This window comes from Chroicocephalus ridibundus, chromosome 3 (genome assembly GCF_963924245.1).
Source record: "Chroicocephalus ridibundus chromosome 3, bChrRid1.1, whole genome shotgun sequence".
Taxonomy (NCBI): domain Eukaryota; kingdom Metazoa; phylum Chordata; class Aves; order Charadriiformes; family Laridae; genus Chroicocephalus; species Chroicocephalus ridibundus.
This window is the reverse complement of record NC_086286.1, coordinates 42,813,853-42,828,422: the sequence shown is the minus strand read 5'-3', so window position 1 is coordinate 42,828,422 and position 14,570 is coordinate 42,813,853.

Sequence of the window (14,570 nt, the reverse complement as noted above, 5' to 3'; positions counted from 1 at the left end):
ACCCGCCGCGGCTCCACCTGCCGCCCGCCCTCCCGCCGCTGCCCCCGGGGTCCCCCCGCGCCGTCCCGGCCCGCGTCGCTCCGGGCTCCCGGCAGCCGAGAGCCTACGGCCGGGGGAGGCGGGGGTCAGCGCCGCCCCCGGGGGAAGGGGAAGAGCCCTTACCTCCCCCTGCGGTAGGACGGGCAGGGGTGAGCGCAGGGGCGGTCCTGCGCTTTGGTCCTTTGCCCTCGACAGGGCACTTTTAGCAGAAATGAGCAATAACTTCGAGGGTGTGCTGTTGTTGCGAGTCCCCTCGGTGTCCCCTACCCGCCCCCCCGCCAGCCTCGAGCGCTCCACAGCCACCTGGCACAAACGATCAGCCGAAACCCCCATGGGGCCCTCCCCGCCTTGCAAAATCAAACCTTTAGCACCTCGGGTAATTGGCAGGCTGGGCCAATTAACACCGGGGCTGAGACTTCGTATCCAACCTCTTCCTCCGGGCAGGGAGGGTGCATGGATGCCCAAGCCTGGGCAGCACCTCCTGTGTCTCTGGAGGGACAGCAGGAGAGCTTGCCTGGGCAGCTGACATCACTTTGCAAAACTTTTAATGCTCAGCTAATGTCCAAAAATAAAAAGCATACTAACAACTTGCTCCGAGCAGCTGTTGGGAAGAGCTCTGGAGGCCTCTTGTATTCTTCCCCTCTGGCCTGTGCTGATGGGCTTCCCTGTCGCAGTCTCTGTCCCCATTGCCATCCTTGTCCTGGTGACTGGCCCTGCTCCTTGATGCGTCCTCCTCCCCAGCCGGACCCCATGCCCGTGGGGCTGCATGCAAAGCAGCAGGAAAGCAAAAGCTGAGAGGTTTCCTTCAAGGAAAACACAAAAGCGGCGTTAAAGGGTAGCAAAGCTGCATTTGTGGACCGCAGAGGTGATGCTGGACAGCCATCCTGCTCCTTTCTCTGGCACGTGCCTCAGCCCACCGTGCAGGCACAAGCACATCGCTTTTCCCAAAGCTCAGCCCAAGGCTGGGCCACAGCAGCCCTCGGCATGGGGTGTTGACACCCCTTCGTGCTGAGCTTCCACCAGCAAGCAGCCGCCGCTGAGCCACCAGAGAGGCCAGCCTTACTGAAAACATGACTTTTCAGGAATGGTCAAAAGCATTGTGTTTGTTCATTCTAGAAATGAGAAGATGGAGGAAGGCCATGGTAGAGGAAGGAGTTTTCCATGCTGGCCGGAAGCAGAGAGGGAAGAAGCACGTGCAAATGGCAGCAAGGGAGGGTGCCGCCAGGAGACGTGCCACTTCTCGGCTCAGCAAGCAGGTATTTATTGCCCTCACCCTTTTCCTGGGAAAGGACTTTTAAACAAGAGCTGCTGGGCAGGAATTTTGCCGGTGCTCTTCATGCAGGTTCCCCAGCCTTGCACATGGGTCAGCAGCAGTGTTTGGGTCGCCACTCACCTGCGAGATGCATTTCCCGAGTGATGGAGCAAGGGGTTCGGTGGTTGTCTTGAGGGACTTCAAAGTGTGTGTGGTTTGAGATATGGGAGCATGAGGAAAGTAGCAACCTGGCGGGCCCCCCAAATTGCATCAGCAAAACAGCCAGCAGAGCTGCAGAGCCAGCAGCAGCCACGGAGCCGGAGCCAGTGCCTGAGCCTTGGGGCTCTGTCGCTCAGCATCCTCTGAGCAGGCATCATCCTGCTGCCCCTCTTGCTCATCCCACAGTCCAGACCTCGCCTCTTCCCCCTCCACCCAAAATGATAGCCTCCTGAGCCCAGTCTGCGGGCAGTCGATCTTTGTCCTCCAAGGAAAGGGTCCAGGCAGCAGCTGAGCACACAGTGAAAGCGCCACACCTATTTCTGGGTGTTTATGGGCTCTTTTACCTCTCTTGTCCTTCCTCATTCCCCACCCATCTGCTGAAACACCCAGCACTTCGATAAAGCTATTTCTCTTTCCTGCTCTTTGTCTTGTGTTAGCTGCAAGACTCACATGCTGATGTACAAATAGGTGGATAACAGTTGTATCCTTTGTTTTGTGTGAAGGAGAACTGGAAAGATTCACCTACAATACAAAGAAGGGTCAATTTGTTTTCCCACCATAGAAGGTGGTGTTTGTCCTGCCCAGCTTTTTTTCTTGGAAGCCTGGAAGGATGACAGAAGAGCTTGTCAGGTTGAGACAGAGGAGGAAAAAAGCAGGTGAAAATTGATTTGCAAGGAAGTTACTTAATCATATTTTTGTACTTTGGGTTGTGCCTTGAGCTTTTGCTTGTATCTGTGTGTCTCATATATTTGGGAGATGCTTGAGAGACGCGACAGCCCCATTGATGCATCAATTAAGGACCGTGCTGACAAGTGCGACATGCCCGACGAGCTCTGTGAGACGAGAATCAACGTTCCTGGAAAACAAACCTCAGAGGGAAAACAAATGTCATGACCAGGATATCTTTTTTAGTTTTACCTAGAAATATAAAAAAAATGCTTTGCCCTAGCAGCTCTACATCATGAGCAATGAAGCGAGGGTGTCCTTTTATTTTTTCCACAGAAAGCTGCTTCTGAAAGACCTAAGTACGGAGGAGAAGCAAAGTCCTGTGTGCCAATGCCGTTGCACCCCAGCTGGTCTCCCCACATTGACACAGAAAGATGCAGACGCGTGCAGACACGGCCACCTCCGAGCCCAGCCGCACACCCCGAGTTAGGCAGAGCCCTCGTGTCCTCCCTGGACCCACAGCGCTCACGGCCCAAAAAACATCATCTCATACTCAAGGCAGCATGACACCTCTCAGAGACAAAAGCTGTCAGAGGCACTTCCATGACATTTGGGGATGGGGACATGCTGGCAGCTCTGGGGCAACGTCCATCAGCTCCTGCGAAGGGGGTCCTGCGGGGCTGTCAGGGGACAGGCAGGGGGACCGGTGCAAGGACGGGCTTGTGGTGGGGTCTATAGACTGTCCCCAAATCAACAGTGCCAAAAACTGGGAGGCCTCATCAGCTGAGTCGTTGAGGGGAGCAAGCAAGGAGGCAGAAGAGTGGCAGGGACGCGGAAACCAGGAGAGAAGATGGCTGAGGGTATTGCAAGAATCATAGAATGGTTTGGGTTGGAAGGGACCTTAAAGATCACCTAGTTCCAACCCCCCTGCCCTGGGCAGGGACACCTCCCACTAGGCCAGGCTGCTCAAAGCCCCATCCAGCCTGGCCTTGAACACTTCCAGGGATGGGGCATCCACAGCTTCTCTGGGCAACCTGTTCCAGTGTCTCACCACCCTGATGCCGTGACCCAGAAAGTTTGCATGTGAGACTGGGTGAACCAGGAGAAGGAAATAAGTTGCTGAAGGGCTGGTCTGTGTGAAGTTACCGCCTCTGGCTCCATCCCTGAGCTGCTGAGGAGTGTGCTTACGGGAAGCGTTGCAAGGTAGGTGCTTGCCTCCTGTCTTCCAGCATGGGAGGGACAGGCTGGAGAGCCCGATGAAGTGCTCTGCTCCAGCACAGCCTTCTCCTGGCTGGGTATCACAGCGCCTTACAAAGCCCAGGGCTGTGGTCAGGAGGAGCAGGGAAACACTGTCACTTGAGACGAGGAGAGCCAGACGGCAGGGGAGATGGCAGCGGGTGGGGCTCAGCCTGCGTCGTGAGGGGATGCTGGGCTCCTCGTTAGCTCCACGTTTTCTTTTCCTCTCCCTGCTGGTGTGAGAAAACGCACGCTGCATTTGTTCGGCTGCCAGGAGTATGGCAGCTCAAGCACCATCTTGTTCGCTTTGCTGTGTGTCTTTTCCCACAGCATTGCTTTAAATAATGAAGGGAGTCATGATCCACCAGCTGGATTAAACGTTATGAACTTATCTGGCTCAAATCCAATGGTGATATATTTGGTCTCATTATTTTATGCACAAATGCCACAAAACAGCACAAGATTTTTAATTCTTTTTCCTAAATACTCTTTTTCTTTTAGCACTGACATTTCTCTTATTTGCATTAAGATTTGCAGTGAACAGTCTGTGCCAGACCAAATTCGTCAGATACTTCTGCTTTTGTGGCTGGTTTGTTCCAGGAAATCAGGGTTGGAAATTGTATCCCCTGCCCTCGGGGATGGGCCAGCAAGTGTTCCCAAGGTGGAGAACATCTCCTCGCGTTCATGGACCTGCTGTCTGAAGAAATGGGGGAACCAGTGAGTGCTGCGGGGGCCGTGGCCGGGACATCCGTTCAGGAAAATGGAAACCGAGGTCCTCATGTGGCGTGGCTTTTAGCAAGCATCTGAGCTGTAGTTTCCCCAGCTGTATGGGGAAGATAATATTCAGCCTGCTTTATAAAGTACTCGGAGGCTCACAAGCCTTTCGTTAAATGGAGACCTATATGGAAATGGTGGGAAGTGCTGTTTTGTGAGCTGTGCCCGTGCCCTTGCCGTTTCCAGCGGAAGGTACTCACCCAGGCGTGTACAGGGTGATGGATGCAACGGGGCAGGGAAGCAGCCGCACTTGCTGTGGGGTGCAAGGCTTTCCACCCGCTGCGGTGGGAATCAGCATCCCTGTCACCTGGGAGACAGCAACGGGGAGGTTTCGCAGGGGAGGACAGCTAACCGCCTGCAAAAGCCAGAGATACCAAGGGGATCAGAGGTCTGGGATGGGTGAGAAATGCTTTGAGCACAGAAAGATTAGAGGGCAGAAGCCTTCACTGTGGTTACTTTGAACTTGCAGCGCTACGGATCCAACAGAGTTTGGCCCTACCTGAGAAACACGAAATTGCCTCAGACCAGGCTCTCGTGTCCCGCTATTCCAGCAAAGTAAAATAAAAAATTCACAAAGAGATGCGAGCCATCTGGGGTGGTAATGCCCATCAGCTTCAAAATTATGATTTCTTTGTGATAAAAGTGCAAGGGTGTTGTATGGGATGCCTTACCCAGTCATCCTGGCAGGATCACGCCGTGTTACAATTCAATTCAGCCTTCAGGCAATGCACTCCTGCTCGGCCTCCAGAACCCGTCAATGTCTGCTCAGGGTATTTCATCTTACAACCCAGAGAGAGAGGGAGATTAGAGAATCAGGAACCTACAATATTTGGGAAAAAAAAGTCTTTCCCCCCCCCGTTTTTGTTTTGTGTTTCATATAGTCTCCGGCCAGTACATGCCATAGTGCTGAGTCTGCTATTTGAAGGAGTTGCTGAAAAGTCAAGACCAAGTTTGGGAGCATCTGGAAAAAATGTGAGCAAAACAGATCTGAAAAGCAAAATCAGGCTCTCCCCATTTTGTTTTTCATTAAGGAGAGAAAAGAGAGTGCTCCATGTATTCAAGCACTCAAGTGGGATGTACTTGGATACCGTCTGGGTGAGCCCAAGCATCGCTCTGCAAATATTGACAGTCTCTTCGTTTAAGCAAGAGCTCTCAGAGTCTAATTTTAAGTGCTCATTTTGTGTATTCCTCAATAAAAGCCATGCAATTAGGGGAAGCACAAGCCCACGTGTGTTTGGTGTTTCTTCCAGGCATTTCCACCCAACACCACGAAGAACCTACCCGTGTCACGGCTCCACCGTCGCTGTTGTCAGTGTCGAGCCTCTCCCCACAAGAGTTTTAGTCCTTCATACAAATCCAATGATTTAAGGTGAAGCTTGAAAGTGTGTTCCTTTTTTTTTTCCTTTAATATTTCAGTCTTTAGCAGATTCAGGAACATTTTACAGCCTCGTAAAAATGCCTGCAGGACTGAAGGGCTCTTCTCAAGGCAGTAAGCGCCATTCCCAGGCACTTCACGAGCTGAAATGACATGTTAGGATCCTTTGAATTCACAGCGGAAATGCTCCCAGCTCCGGGGCAATATGCAGTAACTATTTGATTGCCTACAGTTTAATAACATTACAGGAAAACTCAGGGCGGGAAGGAGATAATGCCTCTCTCTTGCAATTTAATCAGGAAGTAGGATTTAGGAAGCTGGAGTGTATTTCCACCCTTGCACCCCTCCATCCCACCCCCCTGAACGTGCTCGGGACGTGGGTGTTGGTCCTGCAAAAAGCACCACTGGATCTTTAATGGCCACAGGTGGCCGGGATTTTGACTACACATCATTCGCAGACAGTTCAATAAAAGAAAGGCCAGCGTGCTTTCTCTGCTGGGACGGTCCCTAACCCCATGGCTCCTGATGTAAATCACAGGCCATCTGTGCGCTAAGATGGCCTCTCTCTCTTTTTTCCGGGCTACAGAAATGAGAAACAATAATTAGATCCTCCGAGCTGAAAGGACATAGGACCGGTGCTTACTCCTTAACGCAATTATACGAGGCGACAGGCAGAGGTTTCAGGAGCATTTTAAAACCATCATTTAATCAATACAGAGGCCAAGCAGCAATGGTGGGGTTCACAGCTAAACAGATAAGGTGTCGCATCACGTTTGACCTATTTCACAGCATAAGCATCACTTCTGCCCCAGTTGTCTTTTAAAAGATATCACTGGATACTGCTACCACTGGAGAACAAGAGGTAAGCATCACGGTCTTCCACCGAGGTGTTAAATGGGCACCATCAGAGGTTACAATAGCAAGCTCCAGTGCAATTCTTTTGTAATATTTCTTTAACATTGAACACAAAAATGAATGGTCCCACAGTAGTGCAGGGCAGACTGTCAGCAGGATCCTGGCTTTCAGCTGCCCCTGGGTATGCCCAGCCAGCATCAACCTCTTTTAGGTCCCTCTCAGGCAGCCTCACCCCTACAGGAAAACGGGGCAGCATCTCCCATTCCCCACCTCCCGCAGTCACTCCAGGCCGACTATTGCAGAATTCAGGACCACGTCAACCTGCCAGGCCGGAGGAGGCAGGCAAAGCAGGCAGCACAACACCATAGGGGTGCGATCATCCTAGTTCTTGTTGCAACATGAGTCCACGCTACAAGAAAAAGAGAACCGTGCTGATGGGATTTGTGTGTTAGGGGTCCTGCCCCAAAGAGATGCGTTGGCTCACAAGCCTCCTGTCCCACCACCTGTGGGAGGTCAGCCCCGAATGCCACCACATACCACAGGAAGAAGTTGCTAGGCTAGGAGATTTCCTGCAGATATCCTGGAAAACTGCTGTACAGGAGCTACAAGGCCGCTAGGTCAATGAAGGGGTAGACAACGAGGAGCTGGTCTGGATGAATCTGGGCAGAAAGCAAAAGCAGCCGCAAAGGACACTTTTCCAGACTGCCCCAGTACCTGAACATGTGGTTCAGGTATGAACCTGAACATGAACACGTACCTAGTACGTGCCTGCCCCCAGTTTTGCATATTTTGGTGTATAGGAGCACACGGCTGTTGGATGGTTCCTGTTCCCGATGAGGGCACAGGTCTGCCTTGGGTGAAATCAAGGTGCATGCAAGAGTGGGACCAACCCTGACACAGCACAAAGTGCTTTTCAGCACTGGGACTCCATGCACCAAATAATTTCCTCCTCGGTAAATTGATCTCATTCTGTGCTTCCAGCATCCCTTGCTGCAAGGTGAAGATAACACCCGAACCAGGATATTTAGCAACAGAGGCAGCAATTTGTCTCTTTTCTGCCATGCGCAGAGCCAGCCCCCCATGTGCTATGTTGAAACACAAATGAAGTAGCTTGGATCCTTCTACGGTGTTTAGTGGTCTCTGCTCCCTCCAGTACTGGCCAGGAGTGCAGGCATTTTGGCTATACACTGGTTCAGCTCTGTATTGGATTCATAGCTGGGGGGCTGGAAGTGCCTCAGGAGGACTCCCAGTCTATCTCAGCCCCTCACACATGAAGAGTGATGAAGATGGCAAGAGGGAGCTCCTCCTGCTTTCGTGTTTGTGCACCTCTCAGTCCTGTTCTCCTGTGCCATCCAGGCACAGCAGCTCAGCACATCGCAGTGCAGCACATCTCAGTGCAGCCCAGTACCTCTCCGATGTCCCCTACACTCCTCAAGTATGGGGCTTGCGTTGAGTTCTGTGCTCAGGACGCATGGGCCTTTGTGTATTTCAAAGTAGAGAAATGTGTTTCAGTCCCTGGATGGAGAAACTTATGGAAATTTCAGATTCAATTTGAAGTTAATTACAAATAGTTACTGTTGGGCAGTTGAATGTATGAAGCCTGGATCTCTAGAACTGTGTGTCCTGCTCCCGGATTACTCCATGTCGAATGTGCTCCCTTTAGCATTTTGCTTCTGCAGAGTTCCTTTTGCAGCTGCAGTGTTTATAAAACCCTCTCCTTCATGGCACCTAACTAACGCTGAACCTGAGCTCCCACAAGTCCAGGTTTGTCTTTTCTTCTGGGATGCTCGTTTGCACACAGGAGCTGAACTGCAGGGGCGGAACGTCTTTGAGAACACCACCTTCATCAAGCTGGTCAGAAAGTTCAGGAGAGGGAGCTAACAGAGTGATCCTCTAGGCCTTATTTCCACACGAAACAAAGCCAAAGAAAACCCCACAGATTAAAATCTATGGAGGCCTCTTTCAGCCTATGGAGGGTCCCTTTGCCTGCCATCCCCATTACGGCCAGTTGGTGCTCTCACCTTTCCTCTCTCTTCCTCACAGGAGCGTGCCAGACACCAAGACTCTCCGAGCACCGTCCCTCAGCACTAAAATAGTCTCAGTATTTAGACTTCCTTCCCAGCCACCGTGTGCTCCCGAGGGGGACCCTCATCTTATTTTACAGTTGCAGACCAATTCGATCTGCTTTTCGACTTGCTTCCAGTTCCCAGGCCACAACCAGAAATCCGGGGAGGTCTCTCTGGGGTGGGAGCTGACTTCTTGCGCCCCTCATTTGCTCCTGCTCCTGCCTCGCTGATCCCCCTCTGGCACGGAGCTATTACCCTAGGATTTTTCTTTTCTGTGATAAGGGCAGCATATGTCTGGATCCGCAACTACAAGTTGTGTCTTTGTGAATCGCCAAGAAACGAATACTCCTTGATCCAGCCCATGTGTTGCTTCTCCCCCCGGCTGCCAGCAGCGTATGATCTGAAGAAGGCACCTCTGCAGAGGAGAGCTCTGCTCAACGTACCACTCGTGCACGAGGGCTGAGCGCCATGCAGCCCTGCGCCTCTTTCTCTCCTTAAAGTGTGAAGTAGAGCCAGGCTGTCACCCTCCTTCGCGTTTGTGCTACTGCAGGGTAGCCCTGCTTGTGGCAGGGGGGGCTTGTCCCCAGCGGTAGGAGAAGGTGTGGGCAGAAACATCTCCAGGTGCGACCGGGTGGCTGTTGGTGGCAGCTGATGTGGAGCCGCGGGACCGTTCCGCCTGGGTGAGCCTCTAAGAACAGTTTTCCCAGAGCCGCTGTTTAGGTTAAACCACTTACTCTGTTATCTTCCAGGGGGAAATTATTTTCCTTTTGCCCCAGCTGAAGAACATTAATGCCATTGAAATAATAAGAGATTTAGAGCATCCCTTTGTTTAGACAGTGGCATGCCACAGTGACAGGCACAATATAAATAGCTAAACACTGAGATAACCAAACACTTAGGCTGATGAAAAAACCCCCAGCATTTTTCCCATTCCAAATTCTTTAGAGTAATCTGATTTGACCTCCAGCACAATGCATACTTTAATGATGCCTGAATAATGACTGGGCAAGGAATTAACTCCCACAGCGGGTTAACGCACTCACTTTCACCCAGAAGACCGAGGCTCAAATCCCGAATAAATCGAATGGATTTGGTGATCTCATTCCAGTTCCTCGCGGGCCTTTGTTCACCCCCTGCGACTGGATGGAGCCGTGGGCCCCCGCCTGCCCCCTGCAGAGAGGGGTCAGCACCTGGGTCCCAGCGACGGCGTGGGCCGGAGGGGAGCTGCCTTCGCAAACACCAGCAAATCCCTCTAATCCAGGGATCTCAGCCGCCGAAACACCAGGGGCTGGGTAGGGAGGGCTTTCATAGCCCTCCTGGGTGTCGGACATTTGCTGCTGCCAAACACCTGGATGTCAAAAAACCCCATGTTTAGCTGTGTAACAGGTGCTCGAATATAAACTGCCGAAGTGTGACCGACCGCAGATTTGTCTCTCCGGGTTTACGAGCGGGAGAGCAAACAAAATTCACTGAGCCCGTGGCGGGGCGGAGGGAGGTCTGCAGTGGGTGACGGCGCTGACAGCACTTTGTGCGTCCTAGGAAGACAGTGGTGTCAGTAGGGCATGACAATACCCTGCACCTATCAAACTGGGAACGTGGAGAAAAAACATTCTTCTGGCGTCTCGTGCTTTCTGCATTTCTTTTGTGCTTGTTGCTAAGGTCACTTGGATGGCAATGGGAACCTTTGTGTGGCGTTTCCATAATCCAGTTACGGAAAGCTAGATGCCTGGCACCCATAGTGGAGTCCACAAATGATGTCGGTGAAAGCCAAAGTGCTTGGCGGCTATGAAAATTGCATCACTCCTGTCTAGATGCTCCACTTTGGTTAAACAAGTTGAAAGGCTGCTTTGTTTTCTTCTGTTTTTTTATTTAATTTCTCCTGCTAAGGCCATACCCAAAGCACAGCCAGTAACACCCCAGACAACAGCCATGGAAATAACTGAGTCAGAATGTTCTATTATTTTACCTTTCAAAATATGGGCGGCAAAACCCAAAGGTCGATGAAACAAAGCCCATGTGTGCAAATATAACTGGTATTAAAAACACCAGGCGGGTGGCGCTCCATCCCAAAGAGGACAGAAAGAGAAATGCACTTCAAAAGTTTTCCATGAAGCCTCATTCGGCATGTAAATCCGCAAGGACTAAGTGCTTTTTAAAAGAGATTAATAGAGACAAGTTTTAACAAGTTTTAACTGTGTTTTTCTGTTCCTCAAAGTGCCGTCGACTGCAATCCTGAGGCCCACAGCGTGATGTGAAGACAGCTTGTGGCAGCTGAGTAGCGGCGGTTGGTGAAATTCTGGTCGCACCAGCGTCCATGGGAGCTCGTGCCATCATTTAAATAGTGAGGGGATGTCATCCTGTCTTTTCAAATTCTTGATGTGCCTATTAACAAGCCAGCCTTTCTTGATGCTGCACCGTACTGAAATACTCAGAAAATAGTTTAGGTTTCTGTTAGGAAAGCACCTTCTGGGCTTAGGTCAGTGTTTGTGAGCCATACCTGAGGCACAGATGCTGCGTGACCAGGTCAAGCGAATTGTCTGAGCCCATTACTGGTGGGTAAACCGAGGCACAGAGGGATAACATGGCTCCCCAGCATGATCTTCAGGAGGAGTCTCGGTTGGAGAGCAGAGATGGAAGGAGGTCTTAGCAGATGGGCACCCTTTTCCTACCTACAAGCACCCATGGCTCTTGCCTCAGAAGAACAGGGAACCTCATGCTGTCTCTGCAGATATGGAAAACCATGTCCCTCCCATCGCAGCTCGCTGCCCAAACCTGGCACAGCCAGTCACCAAGTCCTGCTTAGGGGCGGGAAGCAGAAGCAGGCAACCGCTGAGGCAGGCAGGAAAGATGGGGAAACCCAGGTGGATCTGCAGCCACCACCACCACCTTCTGGGTACCTCAGGAGGGAAAACTGGGCCGTCTCAGGAATCCACAGCGGCTCCCGGGAAGTGAGTAGCGTAAGCCGGGGAAGGCTGCAGCAGCAAAGGGTACAAACGCTTGGAAAACATCCTGCAGCCCTGCATGAAAGTGCACGGTGAGAGACCAAGAGAAATGAGCGCCGAGGGACACGGGTTAGCAGCGGACTTGGCAGTGGTAGGTTAGCGGTCGGACTGGATGATCTTAAAGGTCTCTTCCAACCAAAACGATTCTATGATTCCATGCTTCTGTGAAATTAATCTCACCCAGTGCACCTCGACGCACGCAAGGGGGGCTCTCGTGCCCCTACAGAGGCCAGGAGTCAGGAATAAGAAGCTCTTTAAAAATGTTTCTGTGTCAGGAGGTTTTTGCGGCCCTGGACAACGTTCAGCCCCGCAGCTCGGCAAGCCAAGGTGGAGCAAAGCACTTGAAACCTCCTGTGCAATAGGTTCATAGCGGGGTTTTCAGAAGCTCTGCCGCCCTGAGGAGTTTCCAGAGGCCACCCTGGCCAGGCGGGCCAGTGGCCAGTGAACCTTTGCCCCGAGCCCCCCGGGTCAGGGCATGGCAGCCCTGGCAGCCACACACGCCGCGCTGCTTGTGCTCGCGCTGTGTACACACACGAATTTACAGCATCTCCCCCGGTTTCTCTGCAAATTGCCGCATTCAGATGAAGTGGCAGCTGCTGTAATTAAGACACAGTTAATTACATATCCCCTTAATTGCGATGATAGGATTTTGTCAATTTGGTAAATAAGAATTGTTAGGTTTCTTCCGGCGAGTGCAGCCTCAGCGCAGCTCCGATGCGGATCCCTTTGTCTCCTGGCAAAGGATGAGCCGCCCAGCGCTGGACCCATGCGTCTGGCCGCTCTCGGGTGGCAAAGGTGCTCGCTTTCGGCTCGTCAGCAAACTTCAGCTCTCCAGATGCCCCCGTCCCAAAAGCCTTTGCAGAGGGCAGCATCCGAAGGGAAATATTCAGCCTGAGCTGCAATGCAAGTGCAGCGTTGGGAAACTTTGGGGGTGGGTAGGTCGACAGGAAAGAGGCAAATCTTCTCGCTCCTTTCCTTTTCTTTGTTTAAGAAAGAAAAAGATAATGGGAATGGGTTGGATTTCTTACAATAAGGAATGAAATCTCCCACTCACCTGCTACTGGGCACAGACCACGGCCACAGGCAGGACCAGTGTTGCAGCCAAGGGGCTTTTAAATCCCAGCTCTGCCCTCAAGAAATAGTATAAAAATAACTTTGCAGGTTTCTTTATTTACTGTGTCTAATTTTCCCCCTTCCTGACTGTGCTGAATTTGCAAATCGCTCTTTCTCTTCTAAACCACCAACGCAGCGAAGCCCGGGGCTGCACCGTCCCTCTGCCACTACCACTTTCTGCCTCTCCTCTCCTGCGCCGCCCCACTGCTGCTGCCTCCGCTTCCAGGGACAAGTCTCCACCTGTGCCGAGATTGCTGGGTGGGCACTATTTTGTCTGGGGGGAGAAAACAGGAAGCCAGAAGGGTTGCAAAACACCAGGGCTGAATCTGACCATCGTCGCCTGTCTTGGGATGAGAGCTGCACTGGCCTTCTGCAGGGAGACTGGAGCCAGCCGGGTGGTCAACGTGAAGAAAACCCATCTTTCCACCCCAGCGCGGAGGCAGCTTGATACCAAGGCGAGCGAGCGAGCACACGTGTGAGACACGTATGTCATTTTTTTGAATCGCCTTTCAGTGATTCAGTACGCAGAGTTGTCATCCGTATTAATTAATGAATTGTGGTTGACTGAACAAGTATGTTCGGGGTGTTCTCACACAAAAACAGCAGCACAAAAAATCGTCTGATTAAAGAAGATTACCTAAAATCACTTTAGTCTTAATCCTTATTTATTATTAAGTTACAATTAGCTAGAAATTAATGAAAACGTCATCTGTATTTGCCTCCCAATTCCTTATCCTACAGGCAAACTCAACCTTTCTTCTCCTGGGAAGTGGCAAACCCCACCTCTAGGCCTTGGCAAGACCCCTGGCAGCACCTCCGCTGCACCCTGGGCTCTTCAATGGGCTGAGTCAACCTGCCGAACCATCAGGCACCTCCTCATTTTTCACTGGTTCATTTTCTGCCTATTTAGCAAGGGCAACTGGTTTGGCACAAGGCTCAGAAATCACGAGGTGAAGATCAGGACATTTTCTTCACAGCACTGGCAAGCCGCTGGTATCAGGTCAAATGGTGACGTGTTTGAACTTGCAGGATGTATAAGCAAATGACGGAATGTGGTCTAGATAAAACTGCTTTGCGGTAAGTGCAGAATTGGTCAGGGGAAACAAAAAACACACCCTGCAAAGTCGTCCGCCATCAAACCAGCAAGATGTATTCAGTAAATGGGTCCTGCTGCCATACAATTCAAATTTCTCATCGGTGAAATCAGTGATGGGATAGAGCGTGTATTTAGTAAATGTGCAGGGGATGCAAAGCTGAGAAGAACCAAAAGTACATTAGAAAACAGGGCAACACTTTGAAATTATTTTAACAAATCAGAGAAATGGTCTGAGAAAAATAGGCTGCAATGCAGAAAGGCTGTGGGCAAGTTTCTATATGCAAGCAAAAAAAATATCAATAGGGCAAATGCAAAATGGACCAAAGTACGAATCAGCAAAGTTATGCCATTGGAAAGATGGGAAATATCATAGTGTAACCCATAATTACATTTCTTGATGGAAGATACATTATGTCATCCATCCTTTCTGCTCAGCACTGCAAACATCAGTGAATGAACTGTGACCATATTCAGGTCCCAACTCCCCACTGACAGAGAAAAAAACCAAACCAAACAGCCTTGGAGAGCTCTAAAAATGACCTCCAAGCAACGCTTCAGAGAATTATCTGAGGAAAAAACAGTTGGGACATAGCAAATACCCAAAACATTGCTGCAGAGCAAAAGGGAATAATCTGTCCTCACTGTCCATAGCAAACAGACCACCGATCAGCATGCTTAAATTGCAGCAGGAGGGATCTGAGTGGATGGCAGGAGAAACTTTCTAACGGTGAAATGCCAGAGCAGATCATCTGGGAGGCTGTGAAGTCTCAGGGTAGAAGGTTAGGCAAGTGTCTGGATCAGCGAAGGCAGAGTCCCTCCTCGTATCCCAGACCCCACTGAGCAAGCAAAGCTCTTCCTTCTTCCCTGGCCCACCTCA